The sequence below is a fragment of the Diuraphis noxia genome, unplaced genomic scaffold (assembly GCF_037042655.1).
Source record: "Diuraphis noxia isolate RWA-SAM2 unplaced genomic scaffold, SU_Dnox_SAM2 contig0003, whole genome shotgun sequence".
Taxonomy (NCBI): Eukaryota; Metazoa; Arthropoda; class Insecta; order Hemiptera; family Aphididae; genus Diuraphis; species Diuraphis noxia.
Window position 1 is genome coordinate 77,490,707 of NW_028301713.1, and position 18,002 is coordinate 77,508,708.

Genomic DNA, 18,002 nt, shown 5'->3' on the forward strand with positions numbered 1-18,002 from the left:
GGATCTTATAATATGGGACAATAATAATAATATGATGATGATGAGATAACGAATAAAATTAAAAATCTACCGTGGATAATATAAAGGACAAAGGAAAACATAATAATACTGCAGATTGTTTTATTATTGGACAGTACCTAATCATTCGATGATGTACCTATTCAAAGTCTATTATGGACAATGGTCAGGTATCAAATATATCTAATGCCTATTATAAACTCCTGTATAGTCGAAATGAATGTAATTTTAAATCACATCGTTATAAAACCGTATAATAAATAAGTAATCTATTATAGATTTATATACAGGTGTATAGGTAATAACTAAATAATATTATAATAATATGATATTACTGATACTAGACTTATTAGTTATTAGTAACGTGCCTACCTAGTACCTACATAGTTACATTGCCTAAATATAAAGGCACCATTCCTAATCTATAAACCTTTACCGCTAAATATATAGTTACCTCCCATAATAATGACATAATCCCATAGGTGCTAATTATCACTAGAATATTATTACTATGTATATGTTATGGCTAATATAAAAGGTTAAGTAACATTTTTATACATACAACGTGAAAGATAGTTAGAATAATAAATAATAATAACCTTGACTTGACATTAAAAAAATTATTAAAAATATAGTAGTACCTACCTAGTGTTGTGTATTCCATTAACAACTTTGTATGACCTGTGTCTTACTGTCTTGTACTAATTGTACGAGTGCCAGCTTACTTCTTCTGTACTATAAAAAAAATAAAAATAAAAAAAATAAAATGCGTATCTATGGAAGTATGTAGGCGCCTATATTAATGAATAAATCAATTGTTTTGAAAGTCTAAAACATATGTGATTTAATTTTTTTATTGCAACTGTTTTAAATATTAATATGAACTATTATATACTTAGGTATAGCAACTATAAGGTAAGTATTTTGTTAGATACAATTATACAGGATGATTGATTTATCAAACAACACTCATTATTTAAAAAAGTATTGACTTTTTTCAAAATATTTTTTGACATAGTTTCAAGTTATTAAAAAACCAACGTTTTTATTAAAAAATTATATTTTTAAATATTTTTATCCTTATAATTTTTTAAATTTTTTACTTTTTTGAATGACAATATAGAGTTTTAATTTCATATTCCAAAGCAGAAAATTTTGCTAAGTATTTTGATACATAGAAATCGAATTTGGGGCTAGTAGTTTATGAGTTATAAGTATTTAAAGTTTTGATAAGCAGAGTGGAGTGGTACGGGATTACCCTGCAAAATGTTTGTCCACTACTCCGCTTGTCTAAACTTTAAAAAATACTTATAACTCATATTAACTAGTAATTAATATAATATGTATTGAAATTGAAATGTAGGTTAATACTAAATTATAGATAGGTACCTACCTCAGTATTGGTATTACCTACCTAGTTATTAATTTATAGGAACTTACTACTTACTATAAGTTATTACTGCAGTTAAGATTGAAATGATGGTCTCTTGATCATTCTATCTTAAACAAAATATATCTTTACGTATGTACCCTTTCTAATCTAACTAAATTACATACGATCATTATTTATTATAACAAGTAAAAAAGTTTTCATGAACGCAAATGTTTCCATATAGGTGAGTAGTGAATAATAAATATTTCAAATAGCTTGATATCTAGGTACCACATAGGCATATTGACATGCGAGAGAAACAGTAATGTACCCCCGAGAGATCTGCTGTTCACAAGTGGACTGGATTCCAGAAATTATAAATACTAAATAGGTAGTTTATATGCCATAAATGCTCAAAAGAAAGAATAAGGGGACAACTCCGCCATTAGCTAATAGCTATATAATTGAGAATTTTTATTTTCTATCGTTCTATGATAGGTCAATATTATAAGCAAATAGCATTTATATATATTTTAGTATTAAAATAAAAGTAATATTTTTACTAAAAATTAATTCCAATTACCGGTTGCCATATCATTAGTACCATTAATAATAAACACAAATGTCCAATATAACTTATAAGATAAAATATTTATTTAGGTTAACAGACCTACTCTCGTTTTTGTATGCAATGATTTATTATTAAGTTCAAATATAAAACACTTAACACGTCCATTATAAATATCTACTCTCATTAACAAAAAAACGCTCAAAACTCGATCCATGAAGTTGGCCACTGAATTTCAAAATTTTCAATTCAAGTTTTCTCAACATTTTGTAATAATTAGTAGTTAGTACAAATAAAAGTATTGGTAATTCACAAAAAAAATTGTAAGCAAAAGTTCGAAATGTCCAAGTTATCGCTCTTCCTTAATTATTCATAAAAAATTAAGTATATTTCATAAAGCTTTTCGAACTTAAACTGTGCTAAAATTGCATGTGCGTTTACAAATTTATATTTATTTCAAACAATATAAACCATATTTTTACAAGGTCAACTACTTGAAAATCACAGACAGCCAGGTGTTTCGTAGAAGTTAGCCGTGATTTAATTATAGTGGATAATTGAAAACAGATTAACTTTCAAATTATCAATTTGTGCTTACAAATACTTACTTCAAAAACCGTAATACATTAAAAACTATATTGATGTCCTTAGTTAGATCTAAGCTTGAATGCCATTAACAAGTATGGTCTCCTTAGTCCTTACTATTAAATATGCAAATTCAATGCATTGCAGGGAATATTCAAAATCGTTTTCTTCGTTTCATATCTTATAAATACAATATTTTACGTGTATACCTAATTCGACTTATCAACAACACAATGTTAAACAAATGTAATATTTAGATCTAATCAAATAGAAGAAAAATTAATAGTTAAATATTTTTTTTCAAACTACTAAATGCAGTAAATGGTTTTGTTTTCTTTTAGGACTTCCAAAGTTATTAAGTTTTTCAATTTGTTTGTTCCCCAATTTAGAACTGGGTCATCAATCATTACTACATTCTATCTAAATAAATACAATACAAATTATGCATCATCCGCTCCTATAAATAGAATGATGTCTATCGCTAATGATGAAGAAATTGATTTTTTTAATTTTAATCCTATAGGTATTTCTGTTAATTCTTTCTATGTCGATACAAGAAAAAACGTTTATATTCTAAGATCTTTTAAATTTATAAGAACTAAGTATTTAGTTATTATTTTTATTTTTTCGCAAAACCTTATTTATACTTCTTATATATTTATATGTATATTATGTACTGAATTATTAATTTTATGTAATTGAATTCTTACCCGTAAATAAAATAATAACAAATAGTATTAATAATAATAAAATTACTTGGATAGTTGGATATTAATTAGTAATTATTGAGAAAACTTTAACTTAAAATTTTGTAATTTGACTATATTTCAAGGACCTCCTGAATCTCATACTCTATAGCAGCTGGTCAGTAGAAGTACTGTTTTATCGACTTGCCCGCTTTTTTCGTCAAATATTAAATTTTGTAAAAATTACTTATTACACTATAAAAAAACTTATAAAGAATCATGGATGATTCAGATGATTATTTTAACCTTTTGACTGATAAAAATTGTTTTATTAACATTTGTGAAATAATTCCAAATTTGAATTGTCTTTAATAATTCCTCATGAGTTAAAAGTACCAAGTCAAAATACTTTAAAAGTACATTGTGTGGGATAAATATTTAAGTAATAATAGAAAGTTTTAACCCCCCTCACCAAATTTCAAACTCTATTACTTGCACCAATGATGACTGTTTTTTATGAATTATTTACTATGTGGTAAGTATACAAAATAATTTGAAAATTGTCACATTATTGACAAATTTAATAATTCGTTAACACTATTGTTATAGATTCTGAGCGGAGCGATAAATGTATTGAATTTCCAGTAATGTATGTGTTTATATATATATATGTATTAAATTTAAAACAAGGTCCCAGGTTAATTATGAGACAAAAAAAAAAATCTAAAAACTATACAAACATAGTTTTTTTTTTATATTCAGTTAAATTTAAGTTCAAATTTAGATGAAATTACATATTAAATAACCAAGAATAACAATTTGAGTTATGTTGTTGTAATTTAAAAATATAATTAGTGAGTACTTAAAATTTCTAGAGTATACTTTATGTCTTTATATTCTAATATTAATACCTAATGTCGTTAATGACTTATATTAATACTTTATAATACATTGTATAATGTACATACCTACTATGAATGACTGAGTGAGTGAAATTGTTGGGTAAATAATGAATATGATTTGAATATTTGGAATTTATTTTTTTTTAAATAATTACATTTTAATAAATTAATTTAGTATATAACATATCCTATAGACTGTTAAATCATCTCCACTCAGGATCGTTTTTCTTCTACAATGATATAATATCATTCAATTCAAATATAATATCATCCATTACAATAACTCACTTGTAACCTACTGTACAACAAAGCGACATCCACATATCTGCTTTTTTAAATTAAAATATGAAATAGAATAAATTATAATAAATATACGCACATTCGTTAAAGTATTTCAATAGTTTATTAACAAATCCACTCATATTTACGTAACCTTGAATATTCTTTAAAATATATTGATATAATATTATTGCATATTGGCATGGAAACGATAAACATTTGTGCTTCCCATTATTTTGCCATCTAATTTATTTGGGACAACATAAATCAAAAGCTATGTTTAGCGGAGTGTATACAATGCCTCGAAAAATTTGTTCACGACTCCGACCCGCTAATCTATACTTAAACTTTATAATTTATTAACTACCTACTGATTTTTATGTAATGAAATTCTTTAAAAAATATTTGGCTTAAGAATATTAAATTAAGTATGTATTTAGGACGACTAACTCTTATACAGGGTGATTGATTTATCATAAAACACTCATTATTTCAAAATATTTTGAAAAAAGTCAATACATTTTGAAATAATGAGTGTTTTATGATAAATCAATCACCCTGTATATACTATAATTTAAAAAGGTAAAACATTAATTAAATGATACAAAATAATGGAGTAGTCACTCTAACGTATAGAAGTAGATAGTATTAACAACAACTAATAAATTTAGTTGATCATTAATAATCATTATTGTATAATGAGTTGGTTAGGTTAACAAAATTAAATGATCAGAACTACCTATTTTAACATGATTTTGCTTGAATGAAAATTATATTTATTTTAAATTTGTTCACTTTTCAAACTATTTGTATACCGCTCAATATTTAATATTGATGAATTGATAAATCTTTGTCGTATGATAGTGTAATCTTACAGTATTCGATTTGAATGCAATGATTACATTCGATAAAAAAACTACTCCGAGCGGACAAAAGAATATTTTTTATTCATTTGATATTTAAATATTATTCGTTTCTATGGTGATAAACAAAGCGTTTTTTGCAAAGCAAAATTGAAATCCCGTTTTTTCGTAATTTTTCGGTAGTTTTTAACCGTGGCGTTAAATAACTATTGAGAAAATCGAAAAATTACCTTCCTAAAGTATAACCTGGGTCCAATTTTCTAAAAAAAATATACTACCTATATAATATGTGAAAATCGAAGCACTCCTTCTGGTAGACATTTTGTTAACAGGATGAAAAATAAAAATAAATATCATTGTAATACTAAAATTAAGTTAAAATGTTGAAAAGTTTTGAAGATATATAAACAAATGAGTGATACCTATAGGTTTGGTTTTGATAAAATAGTTGATTGCCCATAATTTAAAAATAAAAAAGTTAGACCCATTATTTAAAGGGTATTTTTTCATCATTTTTGGTATATTTTCATAAGACGTCGGCCAGTAACTTCCCCCTGGAACACATTGCATTTATTTGTATATTATACAATATGTCTATATAGTATATAAAATATAGGTACATAACATAATAACCTACCTATTTTTCTCAATATAGGTACAACATATTAAAGAAAAAAGCTTATATATTTTTTGAGAGTGCACATTTTACAAGTATCCTGTGCACCCCCCTAGTTGCGCCAATGTCAACTAATGAAATGCGAAAAACTATGGGTTAGGACGCTAGAAGCAATAGTTTTATATTATATAGAATAGTGGGAATATGCGCAAACCAGACGAAAACTGGTTGTTTTATAATCGTGCTTATTTATTTATGTCATAGACGAATCATGGAAAAAAACCAAATTTTTATATTTTGCCATATATTATTATGTCATAATTCATTAGACATAAGTTTTAATTTTCTAAATAAAAATGTAGATCAATAATTCAACTGTCCTGCAGGTGTTCTATCTGTTGAATACTTTCGTAACCAAATTTGTAAATTTTTAATAATTAATATATATATTTTTATATTTAAAAATAATATTTAAATTATTATTTTTTGTGTTTAATAATGGAAATAATTACATCTAATAAAGGAAAAGATAAAATAGCCTTTGAAGGCAATAGTTCGTTAGGAAATACGCGGGAAAAAATATTATACATGGAGATGTAGTATAAAGAGTTCTTTAAACTGCCCATCAATTCTCCACACCACTAAACTTTTAACACACCCAGTACTCAAAGAAATGCATGAGTACCCAGCTGAACCAGCAAAAATGTATGTTGCAAAAGCCATCAATAAAATTAAAGAGATTGCGAAGTGTTCTGTAGCTAATCCGTGGCAGATGTGTGCTAGGTTAGGTTCAACTAGGAGCACCACAACAGAAACGACAAAAAACGGTGTACAAAAAAATACATAATTTTCCTACCGTCACAGACATGTTTCATACATATTATATATTTATATTATCATAGAATAGGTTTATGGCCTATTCGCCTATCATCTTATTGTCATGTATATCAATCTTGTTTTGTTTAAAAAATCTTAATGTACATATTATACAAAATTATATTTTCTTATAACATAAAAATATAATATAATCTCCAAATCACAGATATAGTTAATCAAAGGTCCAAAAATAGCAATACCTACATTTTTAAATGATGGGCTTTTTATTATATTTTAATTTTAAGGCGGGTTTTGAGTATTTTAAGAAATATACAAACAATTTACTAGCTTTAAAATTAAAATATAATAAAAAGCCCATTATAATATAGATGTCCTGGATAATAACCTTTCCTTTAATTTTTACATGAAGTCAATTCACTCTAAATTTTAAACCAACAAAACAAAGCTTAACGTGGTATGCTGAAAAATTTGTTATGTTACACACTTGTGGGACAGAGACAACACATCATGCGACATGTGGGTATAACTCAGTATAAGTATAACGTTCGTTATTGTATGTAAGTAGGTATAACTAAACTTTTTGATAAATGTTTAATTTTCTTAATAAAAAAGGTTTTACCTTATGGATAATAGGAAAAATGAATATTCTTGTTACCTAATATATGTACCCCAAAGTTTGTATCAACTAACTCAGAACACGAGATTAGTTGAACATTAAATATTATTTTTTTTTTTCACAAAATTCCGGTATTCATTTTTACGAAATTTGAGTAGGTAATATTTAAAGTAAAACTAACAAATAGTAGCTTGCATATTTATAAATCAATATGATAACTACGTGTGAAATTTATTAAGCAAAATGTTGAGTGTGAAAAATACAGATTAAGTGTGTCCATAAGTCTGCATTTTTTCTTCTATTAGAAAAGCTATTGAAGAATAATATTCACGATACCACTGTATTTTCAGCATTATTTTGGTATTCCTTGAATACACTAATACACTATATGTACGTAGTATAGCGTTAGTAAATCGTAATATTATGATTTATGAGTTTAAGACTGATTAGAAGACGATGAGGAAGTGAAACTGCGAAGTTTACCTACGACTTTTTTTCATTTTTGGATTATAATATATAAATGATAGTGTCCAGAATGGCAAATAAGGGAATACCTGTGTGAAATAAATTAAGTAAGGATATTTTCTGTGTAAGTTGTAGACTTTTTTATTATATGGTGTAGCAGGGGCACCCGCAGAAAATTAGCTCAGTAGGTGCAAAATTAAATGCATTTTATATATTCACATAGGTAATCTGGTATTCACATTATTATGTATTAAGGCATTTGGCCATACATCTACGTAATAAACATAACTCTAAATGTAATACAAAAAAAAAAATTATAATAGAATTTTAAACATAGGTATTATTTATAATATTGCATGAAATATGATTCAAATAGTATTATATATAGAAATAAGAAACGTCTGACATTTAGTCCAAAATATACTACACAGACACATTGCGGTGTGTCAGTAGTAAGTGAATGAGTGTATGATAGGTAGTAGGAAAAAAGAAAACTGAAAAAAACAACGGAAAAAAGCAATGAAAAAAAGGCGGGTAAGTCGTGGATGTCACTCTGCTGTGCAGTAGGTTACAAGTGGATTACTGTAATGGATGGAATTAAATTTGAATCCAATGATATTATATCATTGTATACGAAAAACGATTCTGAGCGAAGACGGTTTATCTGTCTAGAATATATTAAAGATTATTAAAACTTTTCAAATCTTATTAATTCAAAAATTTAAAAAGAACATTTTTTATGAATTTCTAACTTAAAATATTTTGTGAATTTTTGTGATTTTTACGTATTTTGTCAAAATTTAAACTTTGAATCCTTATTAAAAAAAAATTGTGACTATGAATTTATTTTATTTTTCAATTGCTATTGTAAAAATATGATAGGAGCCATTTACTAAATTTTCAAATCTTAGATATAAAAGGAAAATTTTTTATGAATTTCTAGCATAAAATAATTTATGAATTTTCGTGATTTTTACGTATCTTGTCAAAATTCAAACTTTGAATCCTTGTAAAAAAAAAATTGTGACCATGAATTTATTTTATTTTTCAACTGCTATTGTTAAAATGTGTTAGAAGCCTTGTATTAAATTTTCAAGCTTTTCTACCCAACAAATAAATTTTTATCGTTATTTATAGAAAAAAAAACTTAAAAAGTTGAAAAATTAAATTGTCAGTAAACAGCTCAAAACAAATCAAAATATTTTGAAGATTTTATAAAGTATATAAAGTACCTATATAAACATTCAGTGAAAATCCAATGTTGTAAAGATTTAAATTTCAAATGCTCATAAAAATTTAATTTGAATTTCCGGTGGACATTTTATTTGTGATAAAGATTGAAAAACTTGTAAGGAATCTTGTATTAAATTTTTAAATCGAAGATTTAAAAAGAAATTTTTTCATGAATTTTTAACTTAAAATAATTTGTGAATTTTTGTGATTTTTGTGATTTTTACGTATTTTGTCAAAATTCAAACTTTGAATACTTATAAAAAAAAATTGTGACTATGAATTTCTTTTATTTTTCAACTGCTATTGTAACAATATGTTAAGAGCCTTGTATTAAATGTTCAAGCTTTTCTGCCAAACAAATAAATTTTTATCAATATTAATTTAAAAAAAAACTAATAATGATCGAAAATTTCAAATGCCTATGAATAGTTCAATTTAAGTCGAAAATTTTTAAAAATTGCATGGTAGATAGAATACACTTATATAAACATTCGGTGAAAATTTCATGTATCTATGATAATTAGTTTTAAAGTTACATCAAAAACCAAAATCGATTTTGTCGAAAAATGAGTGTGCGTAAAATTTCCCGTTTTTCCCTTAATTTTTAGTTTGTTTTTTTCGATTATTTAGAAAATTATTAAGAATTTTTTACTTTTGACCCCCCCAAAGTACCAACTAGATTCACTTTCTGATCGAACGAGGTACTGAAGTCAAAATTCAAAGCATTTTTACTGTTCCAAAACGTGATGTCAGACACAAAAAAAAACACACACACACACACACACACACACATCATGGTAAAATCAATACATTCATCGCTCCGCTCAGAATCTAAAATGTTTATGGTACTTAAGACACAAAGCACGCTCCCTAGTTGCGCCAATGGTATAGCGTTCTCTTAAACAATATAGGTATGTTAGTGTCACGCTACTGTTTGAATTAGTCAACAGTAGGCAAATTTACGTAATACGATAGACTGTTGGTAGTTTAGTAGGTAATGTAGGTACCTATATTGAAAACAATTTCAAAGTGTAACATAACACGATGAAATACTTGATAAAGTCATGCAACTAGGTATTAGTTCATTTTGTGTTTAAATACTAATGCGTAGGTTTTATTTTAGTTATCGGTTCCTGTACGACTATATATACATTTTTATTTTTTTTAAATTTCCCGTTTTTCCCTTAATTTTTAGTTTGTTTTTTTCGATTATTTAGAAAATTATTAAGAATTTTTCACTTTTGACCCCCCCCCCCCAAAGTACCAACTAGATTCACTTTCTGATCGAACGAGGTACTGAAGTCAAAAATCGAAGCACTTTTACTGCCCCAAAACGTGATGACAGACACAGAAAAAAAACACATCATGGTAAAATCAATACATTCATCGCTCCGCTCAGAATCTAAAAGATAAGTTAAAATTAGTTTACGAAAATAAATTTACAAAAATAACTATAATAATAAATAATATTTAACGAAAATAGACGTTAAATATACATGGTTATTTTGTGCCTTAGCTCTTTGGGTCTCCCTTCTTCTCTCTCTTATTGAGAGGTTTTATAATTTACTGATGACAACCCATTGGAAACCACAAGTCACTAAGCAAGAGAAAATAATCTTTATTATTTCGATTTTGAGAAAGCCGTTATTCAAGCTATTGATAATGTTTTGGGAGAACATATATAAATTGAAGGTTGTTATTACCACTTAACGCAGATAGAAAAATCCAGCCGCTTGGTTTGGAAAATTTGTACCGTGTAAATGAAGAATTTATGTTATTTTGTGGACAAGTCGATTGGCTTTTTTGCCGGTATCTGATATATTTAAAGGGATGTCTCATTTACGTAAAATCATGCTCGAAGAAACACTAGACTTGGTGGGATATTTCGATCAAACATACTTCAATGGGACCTACAGATGTATTGGTCAAGGATATATAATACATTAAAAATATATAAAATATATATAAAAAAATATATAAAATATATACAATACATTAAAAATTCGAAAAGTAACGCCTCCTTTTCCACCTGAAATTTGGAATATACATGAAAGTACACTATTAAACACCGAGCGTATACTAATAACCAAACTGAGGGTTTCAATAATAGGTTTTCAAAGTTGGTAAGTCATAAGCATTCTTCTATTTGGAACTTCATAAAAAAAATGACACTGGAAGTGTCAGTCGATGAGGCGAAGATCCAGCAGCAATTATTAGCTGGCACTGTCCAATAAAAAAAAAAAAAATTAGACGTATGAAAAAATGCAAATTAATTTTAAAAAATTATGTGAAGAGTACCTATATAGAGATGACAACCGGGATCTACCGAATTTTTTGATTCCTATATCTCATGCTATACGATTAATTAGATAATTTTTTTTTTATTATTATAAATTTAAAAAAATTTTACCGATAATATATACATGACCATGTAATTTTATATATGTATTTGCTCTGTTTGCTTTTTTTCATTGCTTTTTTTCGTTGCCTTTTTTCTAGATTCATAGTGTACCTATTTATGTTCTATATTCTTTTGGATTTCCCGGTAATTGTCGTACTCGTAACAACACTGTGTTATTTTGGTAGAATTGAGATGATCAAAAATATTATTTTTGCTTTGTGTAGGAGGTAATCCACTCATGCGGACTTTTATGAACGCCGAAATTTTATAAAATAAAGTTATGAATCCCATGTGCACAATGATGTTTTTGCTTATTAAAAAATTGCCTGTGGGTGCAATACTGCAATGGCACCCACTGGCCCCTATCTGCGGTTGCCCCTGTGGCGTAGACGTGCGATAGTTACATCGTTACATGTATAATTTGTAAGGCTGTTGTAAGGTAAGATGGTAAGAATATCAAACATGACAAGTATACCTACTTTCTGACTGTTTGATAAATTGCTATAGGTACGACGTACGACAGATATAATATTGCATAATAGTATAATACAATACATTAAAGTACCTATTTAAGTGAAGCCGTGAAGGTAAGCGTTTGATTTTCGGTAGACATTACTAGTATTATTATAAAAACTAATAAATAACAACAACTAGGATATATGATACCTATTTGTGTCTCCTTGATTATAATGCTTATTGTTATCTAATCAAATATTGCACTTATAATGGTTTATAGTCACGTAATTTGTTAATTAAAATTCGCAAAAAATATATATTAATAAAATACTATAATAGGTACTTAAAGTTAAAGCTGATTTGGCTTTTTAGTATTTAACATTATATCACGATGTTATTGAAGCTGAATTTCAATCGTGCCAGTCTAAGAAGAAAACAGTCGAGTCAAAATTCCGCCCATTAAATGCAGTTGAAACATTATCAAAATGTAACGCTATTTAGCATGTTTCAAAAATGTTTCAACTCCTAAAGTTAGGCTCTACCTGTATAAATGCTATAGCAGAAACGATTTTTTTTCTTTAAGAAGTTTAAAAACCTACTTTAGGGATAAAACGTCAAAATTTAGACTGATCAGGCTCGCATTATTATCTATTCATAGAGATATTTATATTTTATTTGATAAAACATTGGACACATTAACTTACAGAGAAAAGTCTCGAAGGATAAAATTTTTTCTTAAATTATTTGGTAGTTAATAATTTTAATTTCCTAATTAGTAATATTGTTGATTAAGAACTGTTAATTTTCTGTTGGTCATATTATATTCATGTTTAATTAATACGTTTTTGTTTACATTTATAAATCAATGTTGACAAATTATACTTCTTAATTAAAAGGAGAATCGATTTCTACGTCTTATCCTTCTCATTTTAAAATAAGTGTAAAATCAATGATTTTACCTAGAATGTTTTTGAGTAAGTATGTCGTAAAATAAAAATAAAAATGTATATATAGTCGTACAGGAACCGATAACTAAAATAAAACCTACGCATTAGTATTTTACATCACAGCTATGTATAGTATCAAGCTACGAGTAGTTATGATAATATGTAGGTATTATAATTTAACCATTCTTCTACGCCTTAGCTATTATTCTACCAGCTTGAAAATTAAAATATCGTAAAAAAAACAATGAGAAAAACAGATATTGTTCATAATTTTAAGAATATTAGGACACTCTAATAAATAGCTTTCTATATAAATTGTAACATAAACTTTAAATAATAGGTTAACCAGACTTTTTATAAAAATAAAATAAAATATTGATTATATATCTTGATATTACCGATATATAATAGTCAACAATCGAATTATCTATTAATTAATAATTATTATATTAATCTATTTTCTATGGATATTACCAGCAGCTACGTATAATCGTATCTTAAACACATATTTGGTATGTTGTTTGTTTGAAAGACAGACTACATAATATGATGAAGTTGCATCCTCTTAAAGAGTTAATTAATCCTATTTTTTAAAATGTTTGAACATAAAATGTTATACAAGACTTTACAATAAGGGAAATAAGTAGGTAAGAAAATAATGATTAATTATTATTGCTACACATTCATTAGAATTTAGCGTAAAACATAATTTGATGAAATTAAATGAATTAATATTTAATATTTACAATTGGCCAATTAAAAATAAAAATTAATCACAAACAAAGTACAATACACAATGGTATTATAGTTACAAGATTCCAAATTCCAATACGACAATGGAAATTATGGCTGTACAAATTATTGGTATTTTTAAATTTAATATTAAACACAAAATGAACTAATACCTAGTTGCATGACTTTATCAAGTATTTCATCGTGTTATGTTACACTTTGAAATTGTTTTCAATATAGGTACCTACATTACCTACTAAACTACCAACAGTCTATCGTATTACGTAAATTTGCCTACTGTTGACTAATTCAAACAGTAGCGTGACACTAACATACCTATATTGTTTAAGAGAACGCTATACCATTGGCGCAACTAGGGAGCGTGCTTTGTGTCTTAAGTACCATAAACATTTTAGATTCTGAGCGGAGCGATGAATGTATTGATTTTACCATGATGTGTGTGTGTGTGTGTGTGTGTGTTTTTTTTTGTGTCTGACATCACGTTTTGGAACAGTAAAAATGCTTTGAATTTTGACTTCAGTACCTCGTTCGATCAGAAAGTGAATCTAGTTGGTACTTTGGGGGGGGGGGGTCAAAAGTAAAAAATTCTTAATAATTTTCTAAATAATCGAAAAAAACAAACTAAAAATTAAGGGAAAAACGGGAAATTTTACGCACACGCATTTTTCGACAAAATCGATTTTGGTTTTTGATGTAACTTTAAAACTAATTATCATAGATACATGAAATTTTCACCGAATGTTTATATAAGTGTATTCTATCTACCATGCAATTTTTAAAAATTTTCGACTTAAGTTAAACTATTCATAGGCATTTGAAATTTTCAATCATTATTAGTTTTTTTTAAATTAATTAAAAATTTATTTGTTAGGCAGAAAAGCTTGAAAATTTAATACAAGGCTCTTAACATGTTTTTACAATAGCAGTTGAAAAATAAAATAAATTCATAGTCACAATTTTTTTTTATAAGGATTCAAAGTTTAAATTTTGACAAAATACGTAAAAATCACAAAAATTCACAAAATATTTTAAGTTAGAAATTCATAAAAAATTTTCTTTTTAAATTTAAGATTTGAAAATTTTTAATAATCTTTAATATATTCTAGACAGATAAACCGTCTTCGCTCAGAATCGTTTTTCGTATACAATGATATAATATCATTGGATTCAAATTTAATTCCATCCATTACAGTAATCCACTTGTAACCTACTGCACAGCAGAGCGACATCCACGACTTACCCGCCTTTTTTTTTTTTTGAACTTAAGTCCCATTAAGTTACAAAATACAAAAACCTGGAGCTTAAGCACCCACTTGTTCAAAATATTTTCCAAATATTTGCTATATACAGGATAGCTAGGTTATGTACCAAGCATGTTTACCTCTCCTTTTTATCCTTCAATAATTCAGTTAAGATCAGAGTTTGAAATATGTTTACTTAAATACGATATTTTGCAATTTAAGAGATGTTTATTTTATCATTTACTTATGAAGTGTCCTGTGTAGATATAGATTTTTGTATTTCAAATGAGAACCCGCCAGTGGCGGATAGGCCCACCGTGAATTCGGGATTTTCCCGGTAGGCCTTATCCTGTGTTGATATATATGGGGCCCTAGGACTATTTATCAAGTACTGAACCTTGTGTGATGAAAATTGAAAATAATTTTAATAAAGATGCAAATTGAGTAATTTAATATTTTTAACCACTGTACCATAAAAAAATCAAAAATACCATAATCATTTAGCTATAAACAATATTTATTTTTGTTCCCCGTATCGGCCGTATCATTGGAAATATTGAGATTTATTTTTAGATCAGAGTGATTGAAAACCGTATTTAATATAGATACATTTTAGCTTTACTATAATGTACCAATGCGGTAGTTATACACTTATACGCTCTTATACAAATTTATAATTTTATTTTTATGTCCTATTGGCAGCCAATGAAGAAAACATCAGCATTATCAATATCATGTATTGAAAATGAAATTGTCAAGAATATCAGTTGGACAAGTCTAGTTAAAAAATTCTCAAAAATTAAAGCTAGAAAAAAAAACATTTGTATAAAGTTATTTATAAAATCGTTATTCAATATTATAATAAAAAAAATGTTGTTGTTATTCATGTTTTTATACATTTATTCTTACTGTCTCCTAACCAAATTCATTGTTTATTAATTGAGTTGTTTTACTTGTTAATTTATTAATTATTATAAATGTAAATAATTCAATGTGAAGTGACCGGATAATAATAACATTTTGAATAGTTTCGATTTTTGGAGGGCTTTAGGAAAATGTTTAATGCCCCCTCCCCTCTCTTACGACCACTTGAGATTAGGGGCGCCAAATTTAATTGCCCTAGGGCGCCACTGATGGTTAGCACGGTACTGTATTGGCTGTTGTCATTTGTGTCAGTTTTCACATTATTATTAAGAGTACTTAACAGTGGTATTTGTTGTCTCCGTCTTACCAGTGCGTAATGTAGCAAATTTACGCTCAGCAGAACACTTGTAGCTCCTTTAGATTAAAAATTACAGTAAATCGTGTACAACAAATACCACTGTTACGTACTCTTAAATTGTTTGATTATATATTCATATTTTTCAATGAAGTGTTTAATGTATAGTTTATGCGTATATTAATTTAGATACGTTATAAAATATAAATATAAATTTTAATTTTGCTTTTGAATTACTTAATAAATTATAATATATTATTATATACATTATTTATTATTTAATTATAAACAAACTATGAATACTGATGGCAAAAATTGAATAATTGAATATGAGTCGGAGCTTTGAAATAAGGTAAAAAAAAAAAAAAAAATAGAGAGGCATTACTACAATGTGCAAATGACAAAAATAAATTTTTTTTTGTTCAGATAATAAATACAATTACTTTTATCAATTTCAGTCACACAAGTTGGTTGGTAACGGAGTTTTTCCAAATTAAAATGTATTAAAAATTACTTGTGAAACTCAATTACTCAAGACCATTTAGAAAGTTTTATACTCATGAGTGTAGAAAAGATATATAATAATATATATGATATAATTGATAATGTTTCATTAAATAGTGAATTCTTTAAAAAATGTAGATATAAAATATATTATAATATTATCTCATACCTGATTTAAAACAATAAAAAATAAACAAATTTGTACTAAGAGTACCAATATTACTTATTATATAGTTTTGTATTGTATCGTTTTATAAAAATAAAATGTGGCTCGTGTCTTATTTTTTGGAGGCCCTTATTCAAATTACTTCACGGTAAAAATATATAAGCCTATCCGCCACTGAATTACCCCTATTCTACTATAAACTATTTAGTGGATTATTGAGTTTTATTTGACTTTATGTACCTACTCTGGCTACTCAGGATAATAACTCCATGATAATGGCCATTAGCCATTTTAGGCTTGGAAGATTGGAGGGAGGACAATGTCGCAATGGTGATTTAAGAATTTTAGTATTTACATTATTTTAGTAGGTATTTAGTTAATTAGTTTATTTTTTTACCTAATTGTTTCACATGATGAGCATGGTTCAGACAATCTGGTTGATGATTATCACTTTATCAGCATCTAAGAAAAATGATTCCACAACAGGTTCCACGACATCTGGGTTGGAACTTAAACACGATTTTAGTTGATTATTATATAATATTAAACAAATAATCATCATATTTGATAGTGACATTTTACAAATATGTACCTACTTGGTTTTGTCATGAATTCCTATAATATGCATCACTATAGACACTAGAAATATCAACAGTTTGTTAACTGATAATTTGTTTGATGGATGTAGACGAGTTCGTTTATTAAGTTGATCCATTTTCACGTTAAGAAGTTTAAAAAGTTTAAAACCGTATAGTAAAAATCTAGCAAAAATGTAAGTTATTAGTTTTTACTGACGTTGTCAGTTGAAACTGAATGACAATATCTGTGTCCATTTATTTTGATATTTAATGACATAATTTACAATTAAATAATTATTATTTAATTAGATACTTACCAATGACGTGAATGCGATAACTAAATAAAAATATAAAATTAAGCGTACTTATATCAAATATGATTGATGACCTTCGTCCTATATAATATATACTATTTGGTCATATACTCATATATACTAATGTTCTGGCGTTCTGCAGTTATACATTTATCCAAATCATATAAATGGAAACTCGTGTTTCTACAAATTTATATATTATATCCACAGCATTATTTTACTTGAAAATAGGTTTTTACCTTTCTCTATTATACACAATTGTCTACTATAGTCTTGAATTCAGAAAGGCGTTACAAGTATCATTGATTATAGAATAGACTATTATCCACCTTATAGATATATGCCCTTTTTTTTAGTTACGCCTATGGACTTATTATTGTGAA

At 26.7% G+C, this 18,002-nt stretch overlaps 1 long non-coding RNA gene and 1 pseudogene across 2 annotated transcripts; one reads left to right on the forward strand and one right to left on the reverse strand.

Moving 5' to 3' along the window:
• Positions 1–103: 103 nt before the first annotated feature.
• On the reverse strand, positions 104–17,512 carry LOC149057781 (uncharacterized). Of its 2 annotated transcripts, none has more exons than XR_016190919.1 (3): positions 17,324–17,512; positions 17,125–17,236; positions 104–753 (listed from the first exon to the last, which is right to left on the reverse strand). It is a non-coding gene; the product is annotated as an uncharacterized LOC149057781 (long non-coding RNA). The 2 variants fall into 2 exon arrangements; XR_016190920.1 differs by lacking the exon at positions 104–753 and adding an exon at positions 5,707–5,827.
• On the forward strand, positions 785–11,413 carry LOC149057782 (uncharacterized; annotated as a pseudogene).
• Positions 17,513–18,002: the final 490 nt, after the last annotated feature.